This window comes from Zonotrichia leucophrys, chromosome 6, assembly GCF_028769735.1.
Source record: "Zonotrichia leucophrys gambelii isolate GWCS_2022_RI chromosome 6, RI_Zleu_2.0, whole genome shotgun sequence".
Classification (NCBI taxonomy): domain Eukaryota; kingdom Metazoa; phylum Chordata; class Aves; order Passeriformes; family Passerellidae; genus Zonotrichia; species Zonotrichia leucophrys.
The window spans coordinates 4,983,799-5,007,787 of NC_088176.1; the positions used below are offsets into that span (position 1 = coordinate 4,983,799).

A 23,989-nucleotide genomic window follows, 5' to 3' on the forward strand; every position below is an offset into this window, starting at 1 on the left:
TTTAAAAAAATATTCACTTTTGAGGCAAAAGCTGTCTCTTGAAACTTTCAGATCTAGTAGGTCCTGAACTAAACCTTCTACTAGCACAATGTTCTAAAGGCAGAAGGTGCAACATTTTGACATCTCTGTGGCTGCATCTGGCTCCAAACTAAACTTTCTCATATAAGAAAATGAAAAGTGTCACACAAATCCTTTGCCTTGATCAAAAAATGATGATAGCTGCTTTACTTCTCTTCTGGGAGCATGTTATACTGTTTTAAAACCACATTTTAACCTATTAATTGCAAAGGATATTATTTTATTTTCTTTCCCTTTCTTTGGGACTGTCCTTATTGAAGCTTCTAGGAGTGCTTCAAAAAAGGAAAATTGATTTTTCCATTTATTCATATAATCCTCCAGTTTTCAACAACACATTCAGATCAGTAACTGAAATGTTTTGTTTGACCACACCAAATTCATGCATTCTGATAAACTTCTGCACATATCTGACTCTTGTCTCAGCATGCCTGGAACAGTATGTGTAAAAATATCCTTAAAAGACGGGAAAGTCACAGCAAGAGGCAAAAAAAAGGAGGAAGACAGAAGTGACATATTAGAAATGAAAAATGCTACTAAAAAGAAATATATCTTTTTTTGGCACAAATAAGAGGCTTCATTTTCACTGCCAAAGTCAAGTCAGATTACTTTTCAGAGTTATGCAAACCTCAAAGTTTTGCCTGGAGGAGATCCTGGGAGAGAATTTGAGGAAGGCTCATTTCAATTCCTGCTATTTGATCCACAAAGGAGAAACAGTGCTGGCATTAGCTCAGCACACCCTGGGATGCTCTTGGCCTGGGAAAGACGAGAATTGCTGCTGGGGAAGGGGCAAGTGGTGCCCACACAGGGCTCCCAGTGAGCCCAGGCAGCACCAGCCTTCACCAGCAGCATTCAGAAGCCATGTGAAGTTAGCTGGCTATTTTGCATCACTGTTGCTGTCATGTTCTGTATTTTTTTTTAAATTGTTCCATTTCTAATCAGGATCCTATCACACATTTGATAACAAACATTATCAGTTTAACATAACAAACCCCCCAGTTTCTGTGCAAAAAGGTAGAAGTGACCTTTTCTTCCCCAAGCCCACTGTTCTAGTGCCAGCAGGGCAGGATTTGACTGCTGGGTTTTGTTTGTTTGGCATTCCACCAGTTTGGGGGAAGATGGAAACGATGCTTTTGGCACTTGCATACCTGGATCATGCTCCAGCTTGCCAGGAGGAAAGGAACAAAACCTGAGCCTGCAGGGACATCCTGTAGTAAGGACCCATTAATCCAAACAGAGCAATCCCTTACCTGTCAGACTGAAGGAATTTAGACAACATTTTAAATAGCTTGTCTGCTTGTCTGTCACACAATGAGCACAAATCTGCCATTTTCCAGACTCCTAAACCAAGAAAGCATGAGAGCAACTCTGAGGATTGTGATAGTTCAACTTTGGTTTGGCTCCTTTTTGTACAACTTTCTGTATTGCTCCTTAAGCAAAGCAGATTTCCCCAGCACATCCCCTGAAACATTTTCTCCTGCCTGGCAGGGCAGATCTTTATCATGTCACTCCTTGAGAATAATTTGCAGAGTCTAAAAAGACAAAGGAATTGTTTAATCCACATGGTTCTAAGGGGGGGGGGCATGTTGGAATGCAAGCCTTGTTCAGTTCCTCAGAGAGATGAATGCAGGGGTTGAATTAAAGCTTTTAGAGAAATTAAGATACATTAAGCCACATAGATGTGAAATAGAAGTGTAGGTTTAAGTTTTAAGCAAGTAGAAATACATTTTAAGTGCCTTAAGAAACTGTGTTAGCTAGTAAAGGCCCTGAGGCCTAGTTTAAAGTTCTTATCTCCAGAGTAAAGTAACTTAGCTCCAGGCAGCCTTACTTATTTTTTATTATACTTTTAGAGTTATTGTCCTTTTCTGATTTGCCTTTGCTGTAGTGTACAGCACCAGCTGGAGCATTGCCCATGGTCACATCATCCCAGGAGCAGCAGCAGGACAAGAAAAATTGACCTTCTACTGTTTTTGCTCTGTTTTTTCCCATTACTGCTGGGGCATTTAATTTGCCTTTGCCAGCTGAAAGATTAGCCCTTGGACTGAGAATTCCAACAATTCCATGTTTTGCAGGACGCAGACGCACAGCTCTGCACATCTTTCCGCAGCACAACAGAAGGGGAGAGGCCACCTGAGAGAGCCAACCCTGAGAAGAGAAATCCTCTGACTCCTGCAGGACCCTGAAAATATTTGAGCACATCACAAAAAGTGACCTGAACCCATGTCCCAGAATGGGAGACAGACATTAACCCTGCCTTTTCTTTCTTACAATGAAATATCAATATACACCTACAAAAGCCATTTTCTCAAATAAAAGAAAACTTCAAATGATTAAACATTTGATCTATTTTTTAAACCTATGAAAGTCCCAGGGTTTGTGAATGTCTCCTCAGCTTCAGATCATCTCTTTAGGCTTTTCAATTTTGGATTTTTGACATTATTCAAATAAAGGGAGATTTTTTTTTTTCCTGAGAAAACAGAGCAAAAACAGTAGAAGCTCAATGACGTGCTCAGTGTTCTGTGAAAAGCAAACTTGTAAAAATTGCATCTTGTGATAGCTTATTAATTACCCTGCAATTATTATTCAATCCAGTTTATCCAATTCAGCGCTGAAAGGATGGTCTTGCTCCTGATTTTCACTGAGAGCAAAATAATGGTAAAGCCTGACATTTTCTGGGTCATGCTTTCTGAAAAGATCTTCTAAAGAGAATGTTGAAAAGTCTCTACTCACAGTACAAGAGCCAGAACCCAATTTACCTTCCACTTCTACAGGGCTGAACAAAACCCCCAAAGAGCACCAGTGGGTTATTTAAAGACCAAAAGAAATAGATCTAAGTAGGTACAGGGAACAGGTTAAAATGTCTCTTGATTGTGCCAGGGGAGATTTAGATTGGATATTAGAAAAAATCTCTTCATGGGAAGAGCTGCCCAGCCCTGGCACTGCTGGAATCACCACCTGTGGAGGGATTTAAAAGCCATGTAGATGTGGCCCTTGGGCACATGGTTTTGTGGTGGCCTTGGCAGTGCTGGGGGACTGATTGCACTCAAAGATCCTACAGATATTTCCTACACTTTTCCACCAGGTGTTTGTTTAAGTCTATAAAGATTCAGGTCAGCTTCAGCCAGCTCAGGGCAGGGATGGATCTTTGTATATCCCAGGAAATTTATTGGGGGCCATGACTACACAGTGTGTTTGTGGGCAGATATGATCCAACACCACCTACCCCAGATTCTCTGCAGTTGTTTTTTCCCTCAGAATTACTCCCACACCAATCTTGGCTACACAGCCTCCAGTTTGCTCAGATCAGGGGGAAAGAGAAGCCAGGTAAAATATGGCTTAAATAGGTGCAGGCAGAGCCCAGGGAAAGCCTCCTGACCAAACCAACACCCTCTGTGGTCTGAGACCTCCCCAGCTCCTAGCTGGACCCCAGAGCACTGCTAGGATGGGTTTTATGGGGATGCAGTGACATTAACAGCCAGCACTGTACATAACCATGGCATTTTCCTAAGCTGTTACAGATGTAGATGAATAAAATCAAACCTTCTCCTAGCTCTGAACCCCCTTTGTGGGCACAGAGCTCCCTGAGTGTGAGGCTATTTATTCTAATTTACTGTGCTCTTGGCTGTGTTCATGAGGCTCAGGACACCCAGGGAGAAGGGGCTGTTTTCCTTTAATTTCTCCCAAATCCTTGGGCTGCAGCAGAAGCTCCCCTGCCTCGCCGAGTGTGCTGCTCCTCATGGCAGCTCATCAGCTGGGAAGGTGTCAACCATGCTACAACCCAGCAGCAAGTTTATAAAGAAATGTAGAGGGAATAAGAAATTAAAAGACCTAATCTGGAAGAAATGTGTGTATTACTCCTGTTACTGAAACACTGGAGGAAAGCCAAAACACAGATGAAAGAATAATATGACCTCTAGAAAATTTTGAATAACTGTAGAAGCTGGATCTATTTACACTTCCAAAGGTGACCTGCCACTATTTTGACCCCAATACAGAGTGAAATGTGGAAAAAAAAATGATACTAGAGGATTTTAAAAATAAAGCATATTAAACAAAGACAGGCTGAAAGACTGGAAGCTGAAGCCACATAAATTCAAAGTGGAAAATGGGTGATGACTTTTCCTCGGTAGCAGTCAGTCACTCTAAGAACTTCTCATGCATGGTTTCCCCATCACTAAAAGTTTTTAAACAAAAGCGGATGTCTTTCTAAAACATATCCTTTTGTGGAATAATGCAGCCTGCCCTGGGTTACATAGGAAGGCAAATATTCCCTTCTGGCCTTAATCTAGGAATGGTTATGTTCTTGTTCTATAAAGTTACTGGTTCCTATGGAACACATTTATTTCCTCCCCACTCAAGGTGATACTTTTCAAGACATCAAATGAAACCAGACAAGGTGTGTTTGACAAAAATGTGATGCCAGCTTGATTTGTATGAATCACAGCTGGACCTGCAGGGTCCTTAGCAAGTCAGTCTTGAAAGAGAGGTCTTGGAGCACCCCAGGTACATTCCAGGGCTGTGTCACACCCCTGGGTGCAGGTGCGTCATCCTGGCTGCTCTGGAGGGCACAGCCACCACCTTAGGCCCTTTTCCTACTGCTTGTGCTGCCCAGTGATGATGGGGAAGTGATTTTCCCTCACACTACAATTACTGGTGTGTGCCCATCTCATTTGCATGAACAAAACATCACCAATAAATAAATAGGGGCATTTCTTTCCTGCCTTAGAGATGCTGTTGCAACAGCTTTGCAGAGAACTCCCCGGTGGGCTTTGGACTCCTGTTGGGTGTCATGCAACAAAGCCTTGCAGGTGTTTCCCACATCTTTGTGGTCACTCCTTTGGAAGCACATCTTGCCCACTGCTTCAAAAAACACAACCTGGCACTGCTGGCTGTTTGCCTTTGCTTTAACTGCCCACCCACACGGAGGCAGAGGGTGTTTTATGGTGTTTAGGAAGGCTGTGGGTACAATGTGAGCCTTTGAACAGTGAGGCTCCCCTCCAGAGCAGGAGGCACAGCGAGGAAAGGTGACCCAGGGATGTGGTCACGTTTTTCACATGGACCCCCCTCTCCAGGAGCTCTGCTGTGATGGTTGGCACTGGCTGCTCTCCCACCTGCATCCCCTCAGCCTCCCAGCACACAACTGCACAAACCCCAGCCTGTCTCAGCTAACTGCACTGGGAAAGCAGGGGCAGGTCACCGTGGCATTACACATCTTATTAAGCACCTCATGATACCTAAAATTAAGAGAAATGAAAGCAAATTTCCTAAAACACTTCTGTGGTCACAGGCTGTGTAGTTGACGTGAATTTGGGGAGGTTTCCTAGGCTATGAGTCTATACTTCCTATAACCTTTTGGAAAAGCTGTGATTTATTTTCATTTTGCTTCTGTAATAATTACCAATACCCCATGAAGCAGTCAAAATAAAAGAAGCAATGGAAGGAGGGCATAGGAAAACAGACCCAAAACCTTCCAGGCTAATGTAGATGGAGTCTGTACACAATTTTCTTCTCAATTTTTATTGATCAAATAGCTAAGTTGGACTTTCCAAGTATTCTGGAAGTCAGAGGATTATATTAGACAATGCTAATCTACTTTAATTAAAACGAATATTAATTTAATATTGATTCATTTTATTATAGGATAAAATTTTTTTCTTCATTTTTTTCCTTCAAGATATGGTTTAGACACCACTGGGAGTTATTTGGATGCTGCTTTCCAAACTCTGGATTTCACTTTTAAATAACATCATGCACTGGCTGGGCCAGCACTTGCCAAATTGGAGCCCGTGCCTTTAGAAGCAGAGCCCAAACCAGACAGGGCCTCACTCACACCTAATTGCTTTTGGAAAATAAACATTTTACTTCATATTTCCAACTCTCTGCCTGACAACATGGTAGGTCCTGTGCTTCTGCTGCGTGGAGAGAGATTAAGGAGGACTTGAGAGCCCACCAGAGCCCAGTCACAAACGGGAGGGGAGAGCTGCTACCTGGGGCTGCCTCTTTGCCTAAACCAGGCAATCAGTTTGGCAGAGGATCCCAACTTTTAAATAGCTAGTGGCTCATGCAATAAGCCCAACCTCTGCTGTGAAGCTTTAAAAGCTCTTTTTCAGGGAAAAGTTTTGCCCTGGAGGCAGCACCAGAAACTGCAGAGGTACCAGGGTGCTCCTGATCTCCAGCAGTTCCCTGCAGTTTCCATAGCACAGCAACCTGCACATTTTCTTCCCTGCTTGCCTGCTAGAAAAAAAAAATCTTTATATTTTTGGTACAATAGATACCTTGAAGTGAGCATCTTTGTAGCCAAACGCTCTGTAGAGCAGGTTCCTGCTATTCTGTGCAGAAATTCTGTGTAATTCCCTTCCAGTTGGGTTAATTTTAAGCAGCATTGGGATCTCAGAATGAGCACTTTTAATGCACTGATGTGTTATGCACAGGAGCCCTAAGTTCCCTGGATTTTTATGATTCCCAGTATTGTACTGGTGGCAATTGAAGTTTCAGAAGAGCAGCTCTAAGCAGACAAAATCCTTCCAGTCAGAATGGGTTGGTCAAGGCAGCTACAGACTGATGAGTCTGGTCCACAGTCCTGATATTAGGCTGCTATCTAAATATATTCCCTTAATTACATTATTCATTTGAAAGACAAAATTCGTATGTATTTTAGTATTTTGCGTCTCCTCAGATGGTATCCTGCTTAATTTTTCTTAATAAATTCCACCCCCTCCAAAAACAAGAATGCATGTTTATAGATTAATGAACAACTATTAATGAACAACTATTAATGAATAACATTATTTTCCATTCTCTCTTTTTCATCTTTTCTCCCTGAATACCTTGGTCTTCATACCACAGGTACTCAGACAGCTTTCATCTTTCTTACATTTCATTTCTTTTTACCTCAGGCATTGTAGGTGTTTTAATGATAAGATACACTGTCCTAGCCTCTTATAAATGAGTCTGAAAAATGTATTTTCACCCACAAAATTTGAAATAATTGCCCTTAAACCAAGCCAGCACATTCTATTTTGTTTTGCATCCCTGTTAATGAAATTCTGCATGGGAAGGGAGAAGTGTTGAGCTAGGAACAGGAGATCTGTACTGAAGAAAGTGGGAGATGGAAAAGGAATTCAGCAAAAATGTAGAATCATTAGGAATTACTGGAATGAGATGAAAAAGGAATGAAGCAAAAATGTAGGATCATTAGAGATTTGCAGTAAAAATATAGTACACAAGAGGGGGGAAATACAAGAAACTTCTTCAATATGTTAAAATATATAAAAATATTTATATAAAAACATGCAGAGCCATTGGATAGCTGTAAGTTAGCACCTATGTTCAAATTGTGGTAAAAACTATATTACTTGAATAATAGAGAAACTAAATTCTCTAATACTAATGGAAGTATCCCAGATGGAACTTCATGTTCAGGCCTGAGAAACTCTGACTATGGTTATATAGATATAAAGAACAACAAAACTGAAATGTGGGTTTGTGTTTATCACTACTAGAGAGTAACATCATTTGGAAGTTGTTAGCTTGAAATAAATTTATTCCATGTAATGTCACCTCAGACAACTTTGTTCTTTTTAAATTTGGCTTGAATTTCACTGATTGTCTTTACTTTGGTAAAGACACCAGACTTGGCTCTCAAATGCTAAACTCACAAGTGAAATACTTTCAAAATAAGTTTTTGAAACAGTTGGGATAGAAAAAGATGACCTGTACTCAGATAGTATAAAACCAAATAGAATTGCTTTCAGAGATAGAATCCATTCCCTTTTCCCAGAGTGGCTTAAATTTGTTCTCTACAGCATTACTGCCTGATAAATAATGTCATCGTTGAAAACCAAATAATTAATAAACACAAGCCCACTGGTCTTTCAAAGCCCTTTAACTTCCTGAATACATTTCCCACTAAGTCCTCTGCAGAATGATGTTGCACTTTTGTTTAATTGGAATTAGAGCAACACTTTGCATTTTCCCCATTTCCCAGCTTCAGGAAAACACTGGCAGGACCTGCAGCCTCTCACCCTCCCACAAACTCTGCCCTCCTCTTCAAATTCTTGCTGCTGTCTTGTCTTCAGGGAAAGCCTTAGAAGTGCAGGCTTATCTCAGTGATTTAAACCCAGCTACCTAAGGATGTGCTGGATTTCCTCTGCTGCAGCCCCCAGCCAGGAGCTGATGGATATCTCAGGCTCAGACACACCGAGGTGCCTGATGCAGAAATTACAGGGTCAGACTCCCAGACCTGCCTTGTGTGGGAGGTCAGGCAAGGTGAGCTGGCACTTCAAACCAGCGCATCTGCCCTGTAAATCTCAAAGATGTCTGCAGAACTATGACAGGCACAGGGAATTAAATAGAAAGCACTCCCTTTTTCTTTTTTGTCTGAGCTGTAACCCAAGGCTTTGCCTTTCCACCACATCGTTTTGAAAGGAAATTGATTTCCCTGCTCACTAGTTTAACTGAAATTATTTAAAGCAATTTTTCAGCTACCACTTAGTTGAGCATAAAAACTTTCTTAAGGCCAAAGCTCTCTCATTTCAACACTTCCCTCCAAAAGGAGTTCCACCTGAAACAAAATTAATTTCCCTACCTTTCAACTCAGGACTCTCGATTTAGCTTTAATTATAACTCTAGGGAAGAGGACTTCCCTCTCCTTTTTATTCATATTTCCTGTGCCCTGCTTCTTATGTCCCAGCATCTTCTGAGCACCAGACAAGAGCAGCCTGTGCCACATTTAACTTCTGTAAAAGATTCTGTGGAGGAAGAGAAGGCACAGAGGGGGCTGGACATTGCTGTGGGATAATTTCTGGGCTTGGGGAAGCTCTAAAAGAGAAGGAAACAACTCTCCAAAACAAGTCTCCAGCTTTGGAACACAACAAGCCAAGGAAGTGCCAGGTTATCACGACATGGAAACAGCTGAGAAATAAAGAACTGACACTTGCAGAATGGAGAAAAGGGATCATTCCAAACAGTGCTGGGGGGAACTGAGTCCTGTAACTCTAAACAGGAATGGGGGCAGGCTGGTTACCTGCAGAAACACAGCTTGCAGAGCTGAGCCAGCCTCGGTGGGGTGGCAGCAGCTGCCCAGATTGCTGAGCACTGGGCCTTTATGAGCTGAGCACTTTAATGAGTATGTTTGCTTTAGTGTTTATTTGCACAGAGTCAGACTGATCTCATGTCCCAAGAATGAAACCCTGGCATGGAAGTGGCATATCTGCCAGTTAATGTCAACAGCTGATGTGCAGAGTGCAAACAGGATTTCATGTTGTGGTAAAAGTTGAGTTACTATTTGCTTTAATTCTGTTTTCTGTGTGTCAGATATATTAAGAGTAAAAAGCAAAAGAATTTCGGTTTTGCTTAAAAAAAAAAAGACAAAAAATACCCTAATAACCCTTATTCTACAAACAGAAGAAAAATGTTATGATATCTACCACAGATATCTATCATAGATATCTAATGATATCTATGATATAATATATTATTATATATATTATATATAATATATATTATATATACTATATTGTATATATTATATATAATTATTATATATTATTATTGATATATGACACATGACATATTATATAATAAAAGCCTCTAGTGATTTGCACAGTGCTGAACTTCAAGGAGGGGAAGAACACACATAACTGTGAATGAACAAAAAATCCTCCCTGATTTAAGCACAGGCAGATGAAGTTATCACAGCAAGCAGGTTCAGCAGTGTCTCAATCTCCCCAACAATGGAAGCCCTGCCCTGTGTGAGCAGCCCAGCTCATCCCATGCTGATCACTTGGGTGATCACAGGAGATCACCTTCCAACCATCATGTCCCAGGCCAGCCTGGATTCCCACTGCTCTGAGGTGCTGCTGATGCTCAGAACCAGCAGGGCTCAGTCTTAGGCTCAGAAAATCAGTGATTTATGGCACCCACCCCTGGCATGGAACTTTTGACACACCTGTGGCAGGGAAATGGAGCTGCTGACCTCACAGCCCCTTCCACCCCCAGCTTCTGGGGTTTTATGGATTGTCAGTCACACCTAGGGCTGATCTGGCTGTAAAACCCCAGCCATGCAGCAACGCTGGCAGGGCAGCTCTGTGGTTTGAGGCTTAGCTGTGTCTGAAAGGAGGTAGAAGACTTCAGGATTGGTGTTGACAGTTGCTTTCAAATACATGCAAAGGCAAAATCCAGTTGCACAGACAACAAACTCACCTGGAGTTTGGAGGCTGTAGGACAGATGCAACTGGAAAAAAAAAATAAAACCAATAAAGGGAAATAAACCAAATTCCCTCCAAACACCACCTGTATGGAAAGGAGACTGACACAAAAGTGTTCAAAAGGTTGGCAAAGATTTCCCTGTGTTGCAGGAGGTCCCTAAAACAAGGCAAGGGAGCTCAGGCAGGCTCTGTACCCTCTGCTGGCTCTCAGTTCAGTGGAAGCAATTGAACATTGGGTTATCCATGTCACCTGCCCAGCCACTGTGACCCTGACACTGGGACAGAGCTTCCTCCTAATTTTTGTTTCTGCAGGAGAAACCATCTTCTTTCAAGTACAATAAGTCTAATAAAACAACAAAAATATGTATGAAACAGAGAAACAGAACTGGTTTGATCTTCCCCTCCAAATTCCTGTAATGGGAAGGGAAATGCTGGAAAGCAGGTTTCCAAATCATACAGCAATACCCTAAAGCTGTCACTGCCCTCATCTCACTGCATGGGCACCAAGCAGGGCTGTGGTGTTGTGTTTATATGGCATGGCATCTGTGTTTGCTTTAAATCATGCTACAGACAAGGGCCATTCAAAGGGCAGAGCTGGAAAGTGCTCATGGAAAGTGCTCTGCACTTTTAAATGAGATTTCAGAGCAGTTCCCCTTCCACCATTGTTGGGGAAGGGTGTTCAGAGCTGCCATGGCTTTCCCAGGTGTTTCCCACAGGGACAGAGTGTGGAGTGAGCAGTTAATCGTGAGTGCACTGCAGTGTCCTTGGGTGAAAGCTGCTGCAGACATTGAAAAAGTGTTTAATAACCAGAGCCCCATATCCTGAGTGCAGCCTGGGTTCACAGGAGTTCACACACCTCTGAAGAGCTTCAGGCCAGAATGAAAGGAGGAGCTGCAGCTTCAGGGGCTGCACCTTGCTGGGACTGCGGCCCAGGAAAAGTGAGGCCAAAGTGCCTTTGGGTGAGCCAGGCAATGCTCCTGAGATGCAAACTGATCTCAGAAGGTGCCCAGGGAAACACCCAGGGATCGCTGTCCAGGGGCACACAGAGATTTCCGTTCTACACATACAGAGTCAGAGTTACTCACAGTTCACAAAAAAACCCAAAAAACAAAACCCAAGAAAAACAACAACAAAAAACCCCAAAACAAAACAAACAAAAAACAAACAAGCAAAAAAATTTAAAAAAAAAACCAAAAAAACCAACAAAAAAACCCCACACAAAACCGCAAAAAAAAACTCCCAAAACAAGACAATAAAAACCACAAAAAAAAATCAAAACAAAAACCAAACCAAAAAAATCCAAACAACCTTTTTCTCACAACTAGCTCACTTATAAATAACTATTTTTGAGAATACATGTAACAACCATCCTCATGAGAAATCAGATTAGGGGTCCAACTCTCTGGAAATGCACTGGCAAGTCAAAATGCCTTTTTCTGCCTCATTTGCATTGTGCTCTCATGAAAGGAAACTGGAGATATGAAGGCATTTTTCCACTGGAGGAGGAGGATGAGGAGTTTGTTTTTTCCCTCTCTCTCTTAATCAGAGGGGGGAACAGGTCCTTCAGCAGGTCCTTCTCTCAAACACAGATTGGTTTTGGGATGAAAGGGACCTTAAATCCCATCCAGTCCCATGCCAGGTGCAGGGACAACTTCCACTGTCCCAGGCTGCTCCAAGCCCTGTCCAGCCTGGCCTTGGGCACTGCCAGGGATCCAGGGGCAGCCACAGCTGCTCTGGGCACCTGTGCCAGGGCCTGCCCACTCTGACAGGGAAGAATTTGTTCCCAATATCCCATCTAAACTAACTCTCTTTCAGCCTACACCTTCTTCACTCTGAGCCAGGTCATGGCACTGGGCTTGCTGGGGGGATTTTTCTACATAAACCCATTAAGTATTAAGAGAAGTTAATCATTAGCTGGCTGGTTGTGCATTGAGACAGAATCCCTCCTTTGTCTCTCAGTGTTATTAAATGCTCTCTGCTTTGAAATGCCACATAAAAGTGATAGATGCCCTTTCGCTAAAAGCCAGGCTTCCAGTCAAGCTATGCTTGATGCTAGCTCAGCCACAGAGAGCCCCCTTGTTTAAATCCTTATTTAAATCTAGAAGCCTGAGGCAGATAAGGTGAAGGCAGGCTGGCTGCTGTGCCAGGGCTGCCCTGATAAGGAGCTGCAGGGGAGTGTTCCCTGTGCACCATCCCACAGCTGAGCTATGGCTGGGCACCATGAGAGGCACAACAATGACTGAGCTCAAGCCAGGGATGCAAATGGTCAAGTGCATTTGAGATAAGGTGGTGGAAGGCTCTTGGCATTTTGAAAGATGGTTTAGAGTGGAAGCTGCTGCTTAAAACAGCTTCAGAAACAGCAAACCCCATCTGTGTGGGCTGAAAAAGGGTATGTGTGTACCCACCATGGAGTTTACCTTTCTAGCTGGGTTTATCCTTCTAGCTGAGTTTAACCTTCCAGTTGGGTTTAGCCTTCCAGCTGGGATTAATCTCCAATTGGGTTTAAACTCAGCTAGAAGGAGAAACCCAGCTGGAAGGTTATCTTTTCAGATGGGTTTGAGCTTCTAGATGGGTTTATCTTTCCAGTTGGGTTTAGCATTCTAGCTGAAATTAACCTTCCAGCTGAGTTTATCTTTCAGTTTGGTTTAAGCTTCTAGATGGGTTTATCTTTCCAGTTGGGTTTAGCATTCTAGCTGAAATTAACCTTCCATTTGAGTTTAGCCTTTCAATTGGGATTAACCTTCTAGCTGGGTTTAGGCTTCCAGTTGGGTTTATCCTTCTAGCTGAGTTTATCTTTCAGTTTGGTTTAAGCTTCTAGATGGGTTTATCTTTCCAGTTGGGATTACCCTTCCAGTTGGGATTAACCTTCCAGTTGGGATTAACCTTCCAGCTGGGATTAACCTTCCATCCAACATCTGTGTTCAGAGAGCCCAGGACTGCTTTCAGGAGCACTGCCATCTCCTCAAACACACACACACGCAGAGCCCAAAACAAGAAATGAGTGAACAGGGAGGCAGAAAGTCAGGCCTGAGTGAAACAGCAAGCAAATCCCCTTCCCAAATCACTAGGAAAAAAAAAAAGTTTCTCCCCAGAGGAATGATAAACTATATTTTAGCCTAGCAGCTTTTACAAGGTGCAAGTGTTGCTCAGGAGAATAAATGCCTGCTTTGTGTGGCCCCCCTGGAAGCAGGAGGCAGTCAAGTCTGGGCTCAGCTAATGTATAATCTATATTTACATGTCAAAATCCCCCCTTATTTAGGTTCTTGATTTACAGCCCCCAGTTTTCATAAAAGTCAGTCATTCCTAGTGAAAGAATGCAGAGCAGATTTATAGGATCTGCATTATGCCTTAAATCTTAATAGCATTTTTAAAGCTTTTTTATGACTCGTCCTAAGTAATGTTTTCCCTCTTTTTTTTCCAAGGCATTACTGTGTAAAACCAAATACAAATCCTTACCTTAAAAACAAGATCATTTTAACCAACCCTGCTGCAATGCCAAACCTTGTCAGCAATGCCCTTATAAGCCTCTCTTTTCAAACATTCATAGCTTGAATGTAAAATGTGCTTTTCACTAAGGTTTGCCTGATAAGATCTCAACCTGCATGAGCAGTGAATTTGTTTTCACCATCACAGCCCAAATAAAATAAACCTCTGGAGGCTGCTGTGAGGCAGATGAAGTTGGAGGGCCTGATTCTGTGCCTGCTCCCCCACATCAGACTGCTCCTTGCTTAGAAAAGTCTGCTTGAAATATGTGTCAGCTCAGGTTTAGTCCAGTCTGGAGCAGAAATATCCCAAATCCATTAATCACAGGCAGAGACACAAAAATGCTGGCTGGGCTCGTGTCTTTGCACCCATGGATGGGCCCAGCACTGCAGTGTTGGTTCTTGACCAACTCTCTCAAAAAATCTCAACCTTTAGATAGAAATTTAATTTTCAAAGAATTATCTCAGTGGTGTGTCTCAAAGTGGTTTTGCAGGGAATGAGCTTCTCAAGCATTTTTTAGGGAACCAAGCACCAAGAGTTAATATGTTTTGGGGGACACCTTGGAGCCCCTTCCAGTGGCCAAGGAGAGCTGGAGAGGAACTTTGGACAAGGGATGGAGAGACAGGACAAGTGAAAATGGCTTCAAACTGAAAGGGAGTAGGTTTAGATTAGATATTAAGAAAAAATTTCATCTCTGAGAGGGTGTGAGGCCCTGGCACAGGTGCCCAGAGCAGCTGTGGCTGCCCCTGGATGGGGCTGGGAGCACCCTGGGACAGTGGGAGGTGTCCCTGCCATGGCAGGGGTGGCACTGGGTGGGATTTAATGTCCCTTCCAATCCAAATTCTGGGATTCTGTGACTTCAGAACCAACAGTGATGGGCACCAAACAAGTGTCCCCAAAGTCTCCTTGGCCACAGGCCAGGGATTTCTTTAGAGAATATATTCTCACCTCTGGTTACTTAACCTCAACACGTTCAAAGGAAACGGAAAATATCTGTTACAAACTGGGTTATTGAAAGCTTGAGTGATTATACATCAAGTACTACCAACAGAGAAAGAAAAATAAGTTGGGAACGGCAAATATTTCCAGTAAATTATAAATATACTTTAGGATATCTTGAATAACATTTCAAAGAACTCAGAATATTCTCCCACTAAATCAAGTATTTACTCTGGATCCAGACTTGCAACCTCCAGTCATGAGAGTCTCATTCATAGTAACTGGGTTTTGAAGGGAAAGACCACTGAGTTGAGTATACAGTCTTAAAGCCTGCTGTTGTTCCCTTAAATGCTTTCAAATTAAACATTTCCATTTACAATAGCATTGGATATGAGAAACAGGTTTTAAAACACCAGTCTCCAGTCCAAGCAGGTCAAAATTTGCAGATAAAAATCAATCATAAATGCAGCTATCAACTATATACCCTGGTAAATATTTAGATATTTCAACAGACTTTGTTAAAGTGCATGAAATTTTGTGTAAACAACAATTAAAATCAGTATGTTCTATGCATAGAAAAAAAACACATTAAAATAAACCATCACATTGTGACAATTTATATTAAAAATACCTTCTCCCCAGGGAATTTATTGAAAAGCCATAAAGTTTAACCTAATGACTAGTAGATACTGAAAAGCTAATCATATTTTGGATACCTACATACTACTTTTAAATCCCCCAAAGAGGTCAGCATCAACAAGTAAATAAACCCAAAATTCCTACCTTCCCACAGAAAAATAAACACTGATATTTGTATACAATCAGTTAAGCATATTCTAAGAGAAGCATAAATAAAGAAAAATAAAAAAGAAAGCCCTGAGGACTTATCAACAGAGCTGAAATTGCTTCCAGAAATCCAGCATTAATAATACACACCTGCTTGAACAGGTATCAACCTGAGATGCGATTATACAATATTCAGAGTTCTTGGCTTTGGTCAGACATGGTTAAACTGAAATTGGAATATGTGAAGAGTGGAGCATCCTGGGACCGTGTGCCAAACACTGGAGCTCTTCAGGCTGCTCCTCCACACCATCACTTTGCTGCTCTTCAGCAATTTTCAGGGGTTAAAGCTGAAACCTGAGTGCAGTTTCTGTCCTTTGCTGCATCTTTGCAATGAATAGGAAACAAATAGGAAACCATTCCTGTGTTTCCCCATGGAGGACAAGCAGGAGGGGGCACACCAGCCAGAATTCCTGGCTGCTGTCTTCCTAAAGGTGTCCAGCCAGCAAACTCCTCCTAGAGATATCCTATATCAGCTCCATTGGGACAGGCTGGATAAATTCTCCCCCAAAACAGAGCAGGCAATGACAAAGATCTGCCCCCAAAACCCAAAGCTGTACATTCCTGCCTCTTCACAGAAGTGAATTATCTCAAAGGCCACCCCTGTCCCATTTTCTCCTGATTTCCAGTCTCTAGAGCCCAGTGCCTGGGAGAAATCTCTCCCTGGTAATGTCAGGGGAGCAGGCTGTGATGCTCCATCCCTGGAGGCTCCCAAGAGCAGAGCACAGGGAGCCCTGCAGAGCCCAGTGTGATCCCAGAGCTCCCTCTCAGAGCACAAGAGCTCTCCGGGGTCCCTTCCAGCCTGGAGTGCTGAGAAATCATCCTCCCTCTCTCCCCTGTACTCCTCCTGCCCCCAAAATTAATCCTTCTTTAGGAATATTTTCATTTGTGCCTCAATATTTTGTTCAGGAAGTCTGCTGACACTGAACTGAAAGTTGTGTTTGAGAGGGAATTACACTGTCAGCTATCTCACACTGTCACTGTTATTTCATTACTGTCACAATCCCTTTCCCCCCAAAGTGAGAGCTGCCAGCTCAGACCATTGTAATGAAACACTTGATTTCCAAATGTTCATTGAAGCAGGAAATATTTTACACCCCCTGAACTTTCCAATAGCTCAGGAGCACACTTTTTCCCTCTTAGCAAAAGTTTCTAATAGCTCAGATGTGTGATCTGTGTGGAGGAGTTATGGCTGAGCTCATTGGGACACCAGGATGCCAATTGAAAGGCAATGTCTCTTTAGATGAACTAGAAAAAGTCATTTATACAGGCTGTGGAAATATATTTTTCAGATATAAAACTAGAGTGTAAGAGACCATGAGATGCCAGTCACTCAACTTTCTGCCCTTGGACAATCAGTCTGTGCTGCTCACAGTAAATGTGTACCCTGCTTTCTTTAAAAATAAAACTTCTGTGCTATAGATTCCAAAATCTCCCTTAGAGTTTTTTAATTCAAGAGGCAAGGACATTATAACATGCTCTGATGCTTTTGCCTGTTGTTGTTATTTGAAACCTGTTTTATTTTGCTCTATTTCTATTTTTTGCATTATGCAAGGGGAGCTTGGACACCAGCTGACCTTGTTCTAAATAAATGTGATTACAATCCACCTCAGTGCCTGCACACCTGGGGAGAGCATTCCCTGCCAGCCTGGGGGTGCTGAACCTCTTGACCACTCAGGGCTGAGCATTCCCTCGGCAGGAGACAATCAGCATGGACAAGCAGGGGCAGGCAACGAGCCTCAGCCACAGAACCTGTCAGAGCACGAGTTACTGCTGCCCTGGGACTGCATTAGCTCACACATTCCTCTCTTGAAAGCTTCTTTTTATGAAGTGCACGCCGTGGATTCCTCCAAGCCAGCACTCCCTTTCTGGCTCCAGCCCATCTGGAGTGGGAATGAGCCACTTCAGAGGGAGCTTTTCTGGGATGATGAGAGAGGGATTGGCCAAGGCCTTGTGCTGCCAGCCTCACCTGCTGGCCCAGGGCTGGGATCTGCTTGCCCTGCTCAGGAGCTCGGCCTGGCCCTGCAAAGGTCTCCTGGGAGGCAGCAGGGCTCCAGGCTGAGTCACCAGCCCAGCTACAGAGAGGCTCTGGGAGTCAGGAGGGATTCAGAATCACAGAATGACCAGGCTGGAAGAGACCTTCAAGATCATCGAGTCCAACCCAGCCCCAACACCCCAGCCAGACCCTGGCACCCAGTGCCACATCCAGGCTTTGTTAAACACACCCAGGCATGGGGACTCCATTCCAGAACTTTCTCACCCTTTCTGTGAAAATCTTTTCCCTGCTATCCAGCCTGTATTTCCCTTGAGGCTGTGTGCTCTGGTTGTGTCAGTGCTGCTGCAGACAGGGCCCAGCCCCAGCTGAGCACAGGCACCTTTCAGGAGCTGTGAGAGTGATGGGGGCAGCCCTGAGTCTCCTTTTCTCCAGGCTGAGCCCCCCCAGCTCCCTCAGGGGTTCCTCTCAGGGTTTGTGTTCCAGCCCCTCTGGGTGTGCTCAGTGTCCCAAGGTCCTGCCCAAGCTGAGGGCCCAGAGCTGGGCACAGCACTCAGGGTGTGCCCTCACAGTGCCCAGGGCAGGGCAGAGTGACCTCCCTGCTCCTCTGGCCTCTCCATTCCTGCTCCAGGCCAGCAGCCTTTGGCCTCCTTGGCCCCAGGGCACTGCTGGCTCCTGTCCATCTGTCTGTCCATCAGTGCCCCCAGGTCCCCTTGTGCCTGGGCATTGTTCACCCACACCATCCCCAGCCCAGAGCACTGCAGGGGTTATTGTGGCCAAAATGCAGGAATGGGCACTTGGACTTATTAAACTTCATCCTGTTAGACTCTGCCCATCCATCCAACCCTTCCAGGTCTCCCTTCTCCTGGCTCCCAACAGATGGACACAGCTCCCAGCTCAGTGTCATCTGCAGATTTACTGATGAAAGACTCAACCCCCTCATTCATATCATCAATAAAAACATTGACCAGAGCTGGCCCCAGCACAGAGCCCCGAGGCTGGGCTGGGAGTGATGAGACAAGAGGAATCCATCCTGCAAAAGCTTGGAGGAAACAAAAGTGGTGGAGCAATGGCAAAGCAAACCCTGCTCAGAGATTTAACAGCAGGGTGGGCAGTGGTCTCTGTGGCCAGGGGCTCACAGGGAGCTCCAGGCTGCTGACTTGGCCCTGATCTCCTCATCAGACACACAACAGCTTTAGCTGCAAGGTCTCTGCTTGGAATCAGATACTAAAGGAAAGATGGAGAGGGATTTCTGTGTAGGGACAGAACAAGAGGAAATGGCTTCAAACTGAAAGGTTTAGATGAGATATTAGGAAAAAATCCTTCCCTGTGTGGGTGCTGAGGCCCTCGCACAGGGTGCCCAGAGAAGCTGTGGCTGCCCCTGGATCCCTGCAGTGCCCAAGGCCAGGCTGGATCAGGCTTGGAACAATCTGGATTTTAAATTTGGGCTCAAACACTACCAGAGGAAAATTACAAGGAGGAACAATCCCCAATAGACTCAGTTCTATAAAGATCATCCAACTGTAGTATGTTCTACTCAATTTTTTTGGTATGAATACAATTCCACAAACAGAGAAAAATGGAACTTAATAAAGGAAAGCAGGTCCAGTTTAGAACTAGGTGTTTTATTAAATGCACTTTTTGCATTTAATCAATATTAAAATAACTGTCATGAACCTGTTGTGCATGCTTAAATTGGTGACAATGAACAGAATTTAACTGTCTGCATTTAAACAGAAGTCCCAAAGGCTTGACAGAGATTTATAATGCCTGAACAGCAAATCTGACCCTGATTCAAAACCATATGCACCAAACAACTCCCCAGGCCCCACTGATCCATATATTCGAAAGTTTTTATAAAAAAAAAAAAAAAAAAAAAAATCATTCTGCTGCTTATATGCCACCAAACTTTGGTGTCATTCTGCTGCTTATATGCCACAAAACTTTGGTGAATTTTGTGTATTTTTTAGCCACAGCTGAGCCAGACAACACTGGAAGGATCAGAACCAGAACAGTGGGCAGAGATTAAATGTGTAATCAGGGGGATGGCAGAGAAAGGGGCAGGGGCACATCCACTGTGTGACACCAGGTGGGAGCAGAAATTTGGGAGCTGGGTGCCCCAGAAGTGGAAGATGCTGCTGGGATCACCCTGCCCAGGGGCCAGAGCTGCTTTGGGCAGCAGAAAAATCCTCAGCTCCACCTCAGGATGGATGGCTACAGGCTGAAACCAAGCCAGCTCCATCTGGAGAGGCAGCACACGGGTTTTTAGCAGAAATTATGATTTTAAATGAGATTCCGAATCTGGGGAGGGCGTCTGAGAGCTGAGCCCCTGCCTGACCAGAACCAGAGGGGCAGACATGGGATTATGTGGCACCTTGGGAGACAGGCTGGCTTTTCCACCCCAGAAATTCATGTGTGTCAAACATGAACCTCATTTTCATCCTCTCCCACTGTCCAGAGATGTCAGAAATCAGTATAATTGCACAGACTGGCAAGACTCCCTGGGAATTATGTGTATTTTCTCTCTCATACAGAATCCATCTCTCCTCTGAATAATTACTGCCAGAGCTGAATCAGAGCCTGCCAACATTACAGAAAAGAATCCAACCCTTTTCTACAAACTTTCAAAACAAATATGACTTCACTTTGCTGATTTTTTTTTCTTAATTTTTTTGTAGATTCACTGTCATCTGATTCTCTTTGAATAACTTGAATGAGTTTAGGGAAGGCGTGGTGCACAAGGGATCTTTGGGCAGACCCTCAGCTGGTGCACAATTGGCTTCAGAAAAAGCCCTGCTCAGTTACATCCTGAAGATGCCTCCCAGTGAATTTGAAAAGCTCTCTTGGAGATTATTCACCTCATGTGAATGCCACTGCTCCCACCAGCTCTGTCATTTTAGGGATTTCAGCTGTTAAGTCAGAGGGCAGACAATAGGATGGGACAGAGCCCAGGCAATTAACTCTTCACTTGGTTTTATTACTGAATCCTGAGCTGGACTCCCACAGGGAACCTGTAACATGTTAGTCAAAGGGAAAAGGGCAAAACTTTAAATAATTAAAAGTTTGGAAGATGAAATTAAACAGCACTGCACAGAAACTTTAAGAAAAACTCAACGAAACCAAATAAAACCCGAAAGGGCATGAATTGAAACCTTTAATCCCAACAAAGTATTCATCCTGAGATAATTACTGCCATAAAAGCCTCTGACACTGACAGGAGAGCTGTCTTCAAAAGCTCACGTAAGCAGCCTGGAACTGAGAGAGGAGCTGGCAAGGATGAAATCCTGCAGAGATGTGAAAAGGAGGGAAGATTCTGGAGGGAGCTGAGCCTTGCAGTGTTCAGTCATTCCTCTGTGAAAACATGTTTTCATCCACCAGAGACTGGAAGAGGAAAAGGATGGGGAAGGTTTGCCAGCAGAAAGGAAATTCCTCCTATAAGTAAGAAACCAGTGGGTTAAAAAGAAAATTAGCAGCAACAAACTGGACCTTGAAATGGATTTGGGACAAATGTCAGCAATACGAGGTGGTTTAAACTGGAATCACACAGTTCCTAACTCATGGTGCACGAAGTGCTGCAATCTAAAAATCTCCTGCTGGTGTTCCTCTGCTCTTCCCAATTACAGACTTTTCTGAGATGCACAAAATTAAGGTTTTCTCTGTCCCTTGCTGCAGTCCTGCTCATTTTGGCACTTCCCCAAAGATGACAGTGACTCTTGGAGCCCAGAAGGGGGGGTCTCTCTTTGATCAGTTCTGCTCCATTTGCACCTTGCAGTTCATTGTCCCATCCCAGCTTTAGCCCAGGCAGTCCCACCCTGCTTGTTTTTCTCTCTCCAGCCCACGGGGTTTGTGCTCCTGGGCTGGGATTTGGATCATTTGTCCTTGGTGCCCAGCTGGAGCAGGAATTGTTTTGTCTCCCTGCTCTGTGCACAGAGCTCACCATCCCCTGATGTGAGCCCAGACCCACACACTAAAGCAGCACAGAATGTGAAACATAGAAAAGCCAAACCTGAGGCATCATCAGCACAAAAATAAACTGAACCAGACTTGACCACAAGCAAGTTCTGAAGCAAACCCCACCTTTCCAGCATTAGGTGCAACATAAAGTTTATTCACACCTATTAATGCGTTGCCAAGCATTTCCTTTTTGCCAAATCAGAGCAGATTTCAAGCGAGGTGTGACTTTGTGTTTAATGACAACCTGAGCTCCTGCTTTTATAGAAAAATTGGACACACTCAATGCCCTTCTTTCCTTCCCTGTAGCTATTTATAGCTGATGCTCAAATCCATATCTGAGATCATTCCTGCTCGGTGGTGCCTGGGAGCTGCCAATCCTCCAGGACTGAAAATAGGAAAGAAAACCCCGGTCCCTCTGGCTGAGGCTGTTCCAGCCCTCTCCATTCGCTGATCTCTGCTGCCCTCTCCTGCAGCAGCTGCGAACTCCCAGGATTTCAGGGAAATAATTCTGTTAAAGCTGCTGTGGTGAAGTGCTTAAACTCCGAGGGGATGGGGCAGGAGCTTTAGGAGTAGGGAAAATTTCAGCTGAAAAGGAAAAGTGGTCGTGGCAGCGTATTGAGCACAGCAAGGGGCAAAATGATGATAATTATAATAATGTTAAAATTATAATAATGATAATGGTAATAATGATAATAATTGTAATAAAATAATAGGAACAATGGTAATAAATTAAATAATGAATTGGAAAATACATCCAAGATTAACAAGTCCACTTTTGAGTTAATACCACCATGCTCAGTCATCCAGATTGTCCCCAGGTGCCACATCCACTTGGTTTTTGAGCACTTCCAGGGATGGCGATTCCACCACTTCACTGAGGAGCCTGCTCCAGTGCTTAACCACTCATCAGAGAGGAAATCTTTCCTAATATCCAACCTGAACATCCCCTGGTGTAACCTGGGGCTGTTCCCTCTCCTCCTGTCCCTGTTCCCTGGAGCAGAGCCTGTCTGTCTGTCTGTCCCCTCCTGTGCAGAGCCACAAGGTCCCCCCTGATCCCCCTTTTCTCCAGCTGAGCCCCTTCCCAGCTCCCTCATCCTTCCTGGGAATTATGTCCCTGAATTATTTAAGATGTTATCTGAAAGCGCAGGAGTTTCACAGAAACGCAAACATTTCAAAAGTTCATCAAACATGAAAATGTGGAGGAATGGGAAAGAGAAAAAATGTGCTTTGCAAATAATCCTGTGGCCAAGGAATTTGCCTGCAAAGCAGTCAGAAAGGATAAACAGATGATTTCAGTTCAGTTCAAAGAATGTGCTTTGGCTTTTTGATGAGATGGTTGTGGCATAAAATAAGAATAAACTCCCTCCACATTGGCTTAGCCCTACTGGGAGAAAGAGCTGCTACCAGAAAACATCACATCCAGGTGATGTCTGACAAATTCCCTCCCTGCTCTCTTTCCATATCAGCCAGGCTGCTTTCCCTTGCATTAATCTGCCTTTCAGCTGCCTTTTAATCAAAGCCAGGCTTAACTCTCCAGTGGAAAAAGAAAGCAGATGCTGAGGTAAACCACAGAGCAGAACTGGAAGAAACAGTCAAAAAGAAAAGGTTCCTTGGCTTGATAAGGATTTGAGAACTATTTTTCTAGAGGGAAGGGAGAAAGAAAATGCTCAATTTTTTTCCAGCTTGGATAAATGGCTATGCCTGGCTTCTTTTCCCAAATGGAGAAAGCATGGGGTTTGTACAGCATTTTGCATGTGCCAGTTCCTATTTAGTTGTGCAACACAGAAAAAGCAAAAAAATCAATGCTGACAAATTGAAAATCAATCTTCAGATTGTGGAAATGAAATTTTTGTGCTGTCAGCAATTAAGAAACAAGCAAACAAACACTCCAAACAATCCAACAAGTACTCCAAGTCATTCAGCTGCTCTGGGGAGGGATTGTATGCCAACAACCAGAGACTGAGATCCAGTATTGCCATTACTGTAAGTACCAGTTAAAATTCCAGAAGCAAGAAATTATTGAAATAGAACATGGCAGGAAAGAAAAGAGTTAGATATTTGTTTGAGGGGAGGAAGGGGTTTGTGTTGGTTTTTTTGGTTGGCTGGGTTTTTTTTTAGTTGGTTGATTTTTGGCCTTTTGGTTCTTTTTTTTCGAGGGGTTTCTTTTGTGTTTGTCAGCATTTTTAAAATTTTGTTTTGGGTTTTGTCATAGAGATCCCCAGCTGCCTTTCAAACATTAGAACCATTGCTTTAATAAATGTCCTCCTGTTCCCAAGGCAATTTTTTCTCCTCAAAAGAAAAGTGGTTGGTGGTGAAACCATTGAGGGAAAAGTTCATTTAGGAGCCAGGAAGGTAAGACCAAAATCTGGTCTTGAAGAAATGACATCTGCAGCAGCAACCTGGCTGGTTTTTCCTAGCACAAACAAATGCTGGAGCTGAAACCACGCAAAAATTACACAGTAAATCCAGACAAGAGGTACAGAGCTCTGGAGAA

At 43.6% G+C, this 23,989-nt stretch overlaps 1 long non-coding RNA gene across 1 annotated transcript in view; it reads right to left on the minus strand.

Moving 5' to 3' along the window:
- The window catches only part of LOC135449854 (uncharacterized), a 36,124-nt gene that overhangs the window by 11,107 nt on the left and 1,028 nt on the right, over positions 1 to 23,989 (minus strand). The window lies entirely within an intron of this gene.